Below are 10,772 nucleotides of genomic sequence, written 5' to 3'. Positions count from 1 at the left end.
AGCACGATTGAATACAAATATATCGATAATCTCTCAACAATTACAAACCATCGGTAAAGTACAAAAAGGTAAATCTTTGGGTACCTCATGAAATAAATGAGCGCCAGCTGAAGCGTTACGAAACGTGTGTTTCACCATATAGTAGGAATTAAATAACATAAAAATCAGTGAAGACTAAAATGACTTTATTCTAACATATTTACAAGAACTACATGTTACAGAGTGTCTCTCTTCATACTTAGCTATCTAGTGCTAGGAAATATATATGTACACTTGGGTAGGAGGGGGTAGGAAGAATAGTGAAATAGGAAAAGGGGTTTGGACCAATCAGATAACTTAGGAAATTAGGCGGAGCCTAGAGAGCCTATGAAATTAGAAATAAATATCTGGGTGGGGGAAAAAGGCGTGACTAGCAACAGGGTGGCCAGGCTTCCCAGAAATGATCTAAGGACTCGTGAGGACTGACTTACATGTGTTAAAACATAAAATAGTTAGACTGATGCAAGTCCATTGCTTTTTTACATTGATATAGAATACTAAGGAAAGGTCACTTCCTCTATGGTCAGTGTCTTTGGAAATGTGCCAGATGTCTATAGTTTATCATGATAGTCTGTTTATAATAATAGCTGTTAAATACTAAAAGTGAATTGTATATGACAACAGGCGTCGGTCAGGTCAGTGGTTCGACGACAGACCAGGGCGCATGACAAAACCAAATTTGTATTGAAAAAATTATTGGTTTCTGTGTGGTGGTCAATGGCAAGAATAATCTATTAATCCTTTTTACACCGTGGCACAATTTACACGTTACTGCGGTGATATTAACATAAGGCATCAAAAACAACTTATATTGGTTGATCGGAAGAGACCTATATTCATACATGATAACGCTAGACCTCATAATACAAGAGCCCAAGTGGAGAAAATAGGCAGTTATCTCACCCCAATTTTTTATTACATTAATGAAAACTATGTATAATTAATATTCAAAATTGATGAGTCTTACAAGTATTGATAGGGGGAATAAAAAATGGCGGCTGTTTCAAAGCGATAAAAAAAAAAAAAAAAAAGAAATCATTCATAGCTCTATATCTTAAAAAGTAGGAACAACACAAGAAAACCTAAGAGAACGTCATTTAAAGAATAGTAAATTTGCTAAAATATGAGCCCTAATAGAGTTATTTACGTTAAATATTTTTGGAGATATAACTTTTTAAAACGCAACGTGTCGGAAAAATGTTGTATGGGACGTACTCAGATCAGTAGTTAGTGAATTTATTTTTGAAAAATCATTTGACGTACAGATATCTATTAGCACTCAAATTAAAGCTAGTTTAATCAGCTACAAAGTATTTTATGATGTTTATCTTCGTAGGAGTATTAGGTTACATGAAATTTGCTAAAATAAATTTATTTATAGTTATAAATACTACTATCCCTACGAAGATAAGTGTCATAAACTACTTTATAGAAAGTTAAATTTCCTTTATTTTGAGTGGTAGCAGACATATGTGCATCTTATGGATCTAGAGATATATTTTATCAAAACTCCAACATTTTATACGAAGAACTTGAAATTAACATTTTTGAGTTTATTTTGTCAAATATTATAAAATCTACTACTCCTACAAAGGTAAACATAATAAACTATTTTGTAGTAAATTTAACTAGCTTTAATTTGAGCGCTGGCAGACATCTGTACGTCGAATGGTTTCTGAAATGAAGTTTTTCATAAATCAAACTTATTGTATTAACAACTATAAATCAATTTATTTCAGCAAATATCATGAAAACTACTATTCCTATGAAGGTGAAGGTCATAACCTTATTTATAGACAATTAAACTCGCTTTAATTTGAGTGCTAATAGACATCTGTACGTCTCATAGTTCCTGAAACATTGATTTCACAAAATAAATTAGCTACTAATCTGTCAGTAGATTTTTAAGAAATTTTGTTTTTTAAAAAGCTATATCTCGAGAACTGTTGGGCTTATATAGCTCTTTTAGGGCTAATATTTCTGTAAATTTACTCTTCTTTAAATAATGATCTCTTAGATTTTCTAGTGCTGTTGGTTGTTTTTAAGATATAGAGCTCCGATTGAAAAAATAACGTTTTTTTAAGGTTTTGAAACAGCCACCATTTTTTATTCCTCCTACCTATACTTGGCAGACTCATCAATTTTGACTAGTGATTATACCTAGTATTCATCAAAGTGATCAAAAATTGTGGTGAGGTAACTGCCTTTTTTTCTTACCGGCTCTTGTACTATCATGTTCCTCTACAGATAGTGAAGAAACTAAGCCAGTTGTGTTTCCAAGTCCTTCCACACCCATTTCATTCACCAGGCTTATACAGACAAGTGCTATAGTATTTTTCGACCTAGTAGTGTAAAAAAAAAAAGGTTCGGGGTTGCGGTCAGCAAAGATACACAAATAAACAAAATTTATTTATTAGTGCCGACATTTTGACCTAAATTTCAGGCCTTCATCTGGACCGAAAAACAAAACCAGATCACAACACTAATTCAGAGAACCATAAATATAAAAATAATATAATAATAAACAAACTTGTAGTAAGTATACATAACAATGAATTAAGTAGATAATAGTTTATTGATACTAATAAAATATTATATTATAGAGGTAAGAATTATACAAAATAGATGATAAAAAATTTTTAAAAACATAGTGTTCAAGAAAATATAGAAAAAGAAAACATAATGAAAGGTTCGGAAAAAATTTAAATGATGAGGAATTAAATTAACATAATAAGATTCAAGTATTGTCTAAAAATAATGGGAAAAAATTTAAAACTACATAATAATATATATGAAATAAAAGTATATATATAATACAATTGGCTAGAAAAAAAACGGAATATATTTTATAATAGATAAAAGATAGACAGTAATATAGGTGAGTAAAAAATAATAAGCTAAAATAAATATAGAATTACTGGAAAAATGAATAAGAAAGGTACGAGAGAGTAGAGTAATGTGGGGTTGGCAAACAAAAAAGGAAGAAATATTTTAAAAAGAGGGAATTGCTGACTTAAACGAAGATTCCGTTAATGATGTTCAGGCCACTTTTATTCCATTACCCCAATTCTATTAATTCTAAACTATAAATTCCAAACTCACCGTATTTCAATAGTGTAAGAATCTCTAAGTGAGCTTAGAGGTAATGCCTAACTACTGCAGTATATAACCTCTTTGGATTGGAGATAACAGTGTGATGGTGATCATAGCTAGTGGAGTGTGTTTTGTTTTTCCTTACCTAGTGTACCAGTTGTTATTTTTACTTCCTTTTCACCTTAAAATTGTTGTGTCTATCAGAAAACGTAGTGTCTATTTCACCTAATATATCAAACAGTGTTATGAAACATTTATTGAATGTTGTGCAAAACTAACTACTCATAAATACAACAGTGCTTATCTTACTTTGTTAGAGTAAAGCAGTAAATGCTTTGTTTCAATTTATCATTTATCTGTTTTCTCCCTCTATCAAACGCAATAGTTAATACCCAGATAAATTATCCGAAGAACTCAGCTTATTCTGGGCATAGTGTAAGGGTCTCCCTAGGACAACCAGGCTGTGGCCCCAACATTTGGTCCTCCGGGCCGGATGTTGGGACCACAGCCAGGAGCAGACAAAGTTGCCCGCTAAATAGCGGGATCACAAGTACAAACAAATACGTTAAACCAAGCAGAAATTGTTACCGGCAAGTATAACTTTCATTGTTAGCCTACCCTTGTTGATAGAAATATGAAAATATTAATCGCTGTCAATAAATCATTAAAATTGTTTTAAAAATCTTTTTGTTTGTTTTTATCTCCAGGACAGTTTGTCTATACTGCCTTTATGGAACTTTTTCAGCTATAAAAGGTTCTTTTCTTTAACTAATAAATATGTCCCCTATGTTGCCGATTTGGCCAGAACCAGATACCAATCCTTCCATAATAAACTTCCCAACCAACCAAACCAACTCGTTTCTAACCTGGCTTCTCCTTCACTAATAATCCTCCTAGGCGTCTGAAAAGAAGATGGCATCGAGATCTTCTTTAGAAATGGTTTTGGAGTTCTATCAATGGGTAGATTCTCCTCATGTTTTTATCATGTCATAATATCACTTACAGCAAGTTTACTTGATGTGTATATATGTAAACAGTTGTAAATATCAATAAATAAATTATTAAAAAAAACAACTAATAAATATAAATTAGTTAATAAATGTATATCGTATGTTTATTCATCTCCTTTTCCTCCAATATCTTAGCTCTCAGTGCTATATCTATAAAGTCCAAGATGTTAAAGATTTAGTCGAGTTAAAACTTTGTAATCTATTGTGTAGAGACAACTAATGTCGTTTCGGAACCCCTTTGAGATATGAGATATTCGAAGTAGAGGTCTTTAGAAATCCTCCAAGGTGGAGAACTATGCCAAGACACTCGTGGACCCTCACCCTCAGCCTACAATGAACCAAATTTATGAGACCCTAAAAACAAGTTGAGGAGCGAAGGGAAGGGTTACGGTGGAAGGAATGCGAGGGCCCCTTAACTATCTATTTGCTAACTGCCTTCTTTATCGGCCTGATTTGTTATCCTAGTATTTTCATAGGGCATGTTTTTAATTCAAGGCTCCTTAACAAATTTATAATTGTATTTAAGTGCGTACCTTGAGGATCTTATTCCTTAAGTGCGTATTTAAGGATAAAAACTAGGAGGGGGAGGACAAGCCATGGTCGGTCAGGTTGGTCACATTGCTGCTCGGAAAACGCGAATGAAACCAAAATTTTAAGAAATTTATGTATAATTATAGCAGTGCTTTTCTAGTTGTTACAATTATTTGCTTGAAAAAAAATATTTTATATTAAATTAGTAATTTTTTTCACGTCTAGGGCATCTGCCCCTCTCTAGGTCCGCCCATGATTGTATGGAAATTTAATATTATCTACTAGGGGGAAGGCACCAATTTAATTTTTTATTGATTGAAGTAAGTTTTAATAAAAATATTAATCACCAATAAACGGACCGTAAATGCTATCGTGACAGTAACTTTCATGCAGTTTACAACATAGCAGTTGCTGCGATAATTGGTGTTACCGTATAAATGAATATTAACACGTAATAATAATAACAAGGGCTTTATTTCCATTCTTTGCAGAGCTAAAAGCCTCTCCATTGGGAGCTATGAGTCTGCATTATAAACCATTTACAAAATTTCTACTTCATTATTAATTAAAATTGTTTTACATTAATTTAAAATAAAATATTTTCTATACAATTTATGAGCACTTGGCTACAAATGATAATTGACTACAATATAAAATATAATCATTTTATTTTCCACTTCTTTCATCACTTTAATTTTACTATCTTCATTCTGTACAACTATTTACTTTATGTCATTCTGTTTATATAATCTTTTTTGTATCCATTGGTTGTTATCTTGTTCTTTTTTCTAAGCTCTATCTTATTAACTTCTTTGTGTTATATTTTGACCGCACCCCCAACCTACTTACTTCTCTGTTGGTGATGTTTTTTTTTTTTTTTTTTTTTTTTTTTTTTTGTTTTAATACCTATCATACTTTTAGAAAATTGCAGTTGTGTACTGGCTGTTTTTTCATAATTGTTTTCTATGGCTGACGATGTTTGAGACCAATATATGAGTTCCGGGTATACACATGTTTCCAATTACTTTGTCATTCATCCTGAAGGTAGTTGACTTTTAAAAATGTGTTTTATTCACCAGTATTTTTCCTTCATATGTTAATCCTCCTTATTAATTGAGATCGATTGTCCTAAATAAATATAATGCTCGACAAAACTGATTTCTTAGTTATTAACTTTTACATCTCGTTTCTGTGAATTTTGCATTATCTTTATTTTATTGATATTAATGTTCAACCCCACGGATTCACATTGCTCAAGGAATTCGCTGACCTTTGTTTCACCTCAGTTAACGAATTGGCGAAAATAACTATGTCGTCCACAAACCTCAAATTGGGTAACTTATTAATAGTTATGCCCTTTCCTTCCCAGTTTAGCTTATTAAGAAAATAATTTATTAGACAATTAAATAAAATAGAGGATAGTTGACTGTTTGATGTCTTTTCTAATTTTCAAATATTCTATATTCGATACTTAGGACTCCATCTTGACAAGAGACTTACTTGGAATCCACACACGAGACTGAAACGACAAGAAACTGCTCGTAGACTCCGATTGCTACAACACTTACTTAACAAACGCTCTAAACTTTCCATTCATTACAAAAAAAATAGTATACACTACGATAATCAGACCAATTTGGACATATGGAATTGAGCTCTGGGGGTCCACCAAACCATCAAATTCCTCCCGCATCCAATCCTTACAATCCAAAATCCTACGTAAAATCCTTTATGCTCCTTATTACGTAAAAAAAAAAAACTCATTCACAAAGAACTTAACATCCCACTCGTTGCAGATTTGGCCCAAAACAGATGTGCGTCTTTTCATTCCAAACCCCTTAACCATCCTAACCCATTAATTTTTAAACTTTTATCCTTAACAATCCTTGATAATGCTCCGAAAAGTAGATGGCCACGGGACCTTCTAATTTAAATTAATATTTGAAGTACCACCAATGGGTGGTTCCTTCCCAAGATTTCAAGTGTATATGAAACATACAACATATTTACTTATTGTATTTTTTATTTGTACAATTGTAAATCACATTAAATAAATAAATTTAAAAAAATAATCTATAATATTATTCTCATCCATGACTATGAATGTCCTACTGTTTGTAATACATTTATGTACACACGATTGGCGCCATGGTCTTGTATTCCTGTCATAGTTGTTCGTGACAGCCGAAGTCAAACGCTTTTCTGAAGTCTAATGTCAACTTGACAGTAGTGTAATAATACTGGTGCAATAGTTAATCTTGTAATGACGCCAACTATTATACAGTTTTTGCCGTCGCTGTAAAGTGTCACCAAGTAAACTAACTTTAAGGCGACAGTACTTCACTGCCGCGACGTGTTCTATTAATGTTTATTGTATTTATAAACTATCATACTATAGTAGTCGTCATGGTTCAATTAACCCTAAAACATTTGGGGTCAGATATAGATATTTCTATATACATTTTATTCTCACAACACATATCTCAGGTTTTTCTTTTGTTTTATTATAAACACAGTGTAATTTTTTTTTATTATCTTTTTAACTACAAAGAATTAACTTGTTTTATAATTTGTTTATCTTGTTTATTTTATTTTTTCATTAATATATGTTTAACATTGTTGATAGAATTATTTATTTTTGTCTGCTTCATTTTACTCAAGCTTATTTTTTTAAAATATTTCTAACCCAAACCAGGTTAGAGGTTGAGGCGTCACCTAAGTAATCTTGTTAGTGCAGTGGCGCAAGTTTGAATCTGACATGGGAAGGTCAACTTCAATTTTCTCCCAGGATGATTAGAAAGTTTGATACCCCTGTATGTCAATAATGAACTGAAAGGGGCTAAAAAACAAAAACAATAAATGCTTATTTTATATTTTTATGTTAAAAAGATCCCGGAACAAATCCCATTTCATCCGGTAGCTGGAGTTGGATTCAGCGCTGGATTCACCAAGGGGTCCAAGATAGGATTGACTAGAGGATCGACGAGCGGATTGGCCAAAGGATCCAGAAGTGGGTTGGCGATGGGGTCCAGTATCGGGTTCGCCAGAGGGTCAGTATTGGGATTGAAGACCTGCTGGACTTGGCGTACCGAGGACTCCACTTGACCTAGCATTGGGGCGGCCGGGTCGAACGAATTGATGACGGGTGAGAGGCTCTGAACGTCCAGCGGCGACAAGCAGGACGTGCCGCCCCGATTGTCCGGGAGGCAGAGGACGGCGAACGGGAATCCGCAGCAGTTGGCCGCCGTCATGAGAGTGCACTGCAACAGGCAACGGGGAAGTTATAGAAAAAAAGTAATAATTGAGTAGAGGTCTACTTTAGAGACAATCTCTACCGATAGATCACGCTCTGCTTTCTTAATAATTTTATTAAGTATAATAGTAAGCGCAGAAGAAGAGAACTTTATATACTGTTCTTAAAAAAAAAAAAAGAAACGAAAAACCTATTTTGGAGTACGTGATTGACTGTCACAATTATACAACAATTCAACCTGATCTAATTTTGTTTTAAAATCTTCAAATGTAACTACCCAAAACTTATTTTGAAATAAAATTTAATCATAAAAGATAGTAGCTGAAAAATATAGATTGATATGTATTGGGAATACTGGCTTAGGAAGAAATTTAGTTCAATTAAATAAGAATCCTAAATGGTCCTTGTCGTCTTTCACAAAAGACATCACCACGGTACCCATTGGGTACTCATCAAGTACAATTAAAATCTGTCATAAAATATTTTATGGTACATTCAACTAGATTTAATTTGAGTACTGTACGTCTAATGGTTCCTCAGATTCAGATTTCCCTAAATAAATTCACTGACTACTGATTTTTCAGTGCATTTTTTATGATATTTTGCTCTTTAAAAAACTACAACTTGGTAACTATTTAATGTAAATAGCTCTATTAGGGCTCATCTTTTAGCATGATTACTCTACTTTAAATGATGCTCTATTAGGGTTTAAAATGTTGTTGGCAGTTTAGAGATATAGAGCTACTACGTATATAATACTACCAACAACACTAGAAAATCTAAGAGAACATTATTGAATGAAGAGTAAATTTGCTGAAATATTAGCTCTAAAAGAGCTATTTACGTCCAATAGTTCCCCAGATATAGCTTTTTAAAAAGAAAAATTTCTTTAAAATCTCCTGAAAGATTAGTAGTTAGCTAATTTATTTTGAGAATTTTATAAGAACTATGAGACGTACAGATGTCTATTAGCACTCAAATTAAAGCTAGTTTAATGGACTATAAAGAATTTTATAACCCTTATCTTCGTAGGAATAGTGGTTTTCATATTTGCTAATATAAATTGATTTATTGTTGTTCGCACAATAAGTTTGATTTATGAAAAACTTCATTTCAGAAACCATTGGACGTACTGATGTCTGCCAGCGCTCAAAATGAAGCTAGTTAAATTTACTACAAAATAGTTTATTATGTTTACCTTTGTAGGAGTAGTAGTTTTAATGATATTTGACAAAATAAACTCACAAAATGTTAATTTCTAGTTGTTCGTATAAAATGTTGGATTTTTGAAAAAAATATATTTTTAGATCTATAAGACGCACATATGTCTGCCAAAACAAACTAAAGGAAATTTAACTTACTATAAAGTAGTTTATTACACTTATCTTCGTAGTGGTAGTAGTTTTTACGATATTCACATATGAATATAAATTTGGCAAATGAAAATTTTTAACTATAAATCAATTTATTTTAGTAAATTTCATGTAAACTATTACTTTTACGAAGGTAAACACCTTAAAGTAATTTATCGCTCATTAAACTATCTTTAATTTGAGTGCTAATAGACATCTGTTCGTCAAATAGTTTTCGAGATATAGATTTTTCAAAATAAATTCTCTAACTACTGATCTTTCAGTACGTCCCATACAACATTTTTATGAAATGTTGCTTTTTAAAAAGCTATGTATCGAAAACTGTTGAACATAAATAATTCTATTAGGGCTCATATGTTAGCAAATTTGCTCTTCTTTAAATGACGCTCTGTTAGGTTTTCTTGGGTTGTTCTTACTATTTAAGAGATAGAACTCCGAATGAAAAATTAGTTTTTTTTATCGCTTTGAAACAGCCGCCATTATTTATTCCCCCTACCTATACTTGGCAGAGTCATCAATTTTGACTATTAATTACACATAGTTTTCATTAAAGTAATAAAAAATTGGGTTGAAATAACTGACTTTATTCTCCTCTTGGGCTCTTGTACTATATGTTGGTATGAATGTAACAGTAATGACTCACCGCAGATTGATAAGGCATGCAGTTCATTGCACTTGCATTGGCCACTAGATGCAGAAGCAAAATCCCGAGCGCTTGCACTAACATGGTGAACTTGAGCGCTGCTGCTCGCACTCTACCAGAAGGCATGACCTCCTCGAAGCTATATAACAGCTCCGCCATAAAGATAAGGCTAACCCTGTCTGCTACTTACCCAAGCCAATGCCTTTACGACCTGTCTCAACCTCGAAATTGTTAAAATTAACTGTATATATTATGTATTATGTATATATATTTGTAACTCCGTGTTAGAGGAATCTGTGTTAATTTTCACCGGTTTACCATTATAATTAACCTTGCTTCCTCTTCCATTCCTGGCAATCCTTCGAGGCGCCTGAAAAGAAGATGGCCTCGTGACCTTATATTGTAAACTGTTTTTAGAGTTCTACTTCTGGGTAGTTTCTCTACATCCTGTATCATATCATTATGATCAAATTTACTGATTGTATTTTTTTATACAGTTGTAAATATCAATAAATAAATAAAATTAAAAAAAAACGATTATAATACGAGTATATATGAGGAAAAGATGATATAGTCAGTTAAGAACACGAATAAGTAAAAACATACATATTAGTTATTAAATATTTAAGTAAAATAACAAGATTAAAGAAATAAAATATAATATATAAGAAGATGGTCAACTATATATACATATATAAAATAAATAAAATAAAATATAAAGTTATATAATCCAAAAGGAATAAAAAAATTCAAATAGTAGCAAATATTTAATAAATAAAAACAGTAAATATTATAATGACAGTAAATATCATAATAATGACAGTAAATAT

Source organism: Halyomorpha halys, unplaced genomic scaffold (assembly GCF_000696795.3).
Source record: "Halyomorpha halys isolate HHAL.00 unplaced genomic scaffold, Hhal_1.1 Scaffold861.1, whole genome shotgun sequence".
Taxonomy (NCBI): domain Eukaryota; kingdom Metazoa; phylum Arthropoda; class Insecta; order Hemiptera; family Pentatomidae; genus Halyomorpha; species Halyomorpha halys.
Note: the sequence above shows the minus strand (reverse complement) of the source record.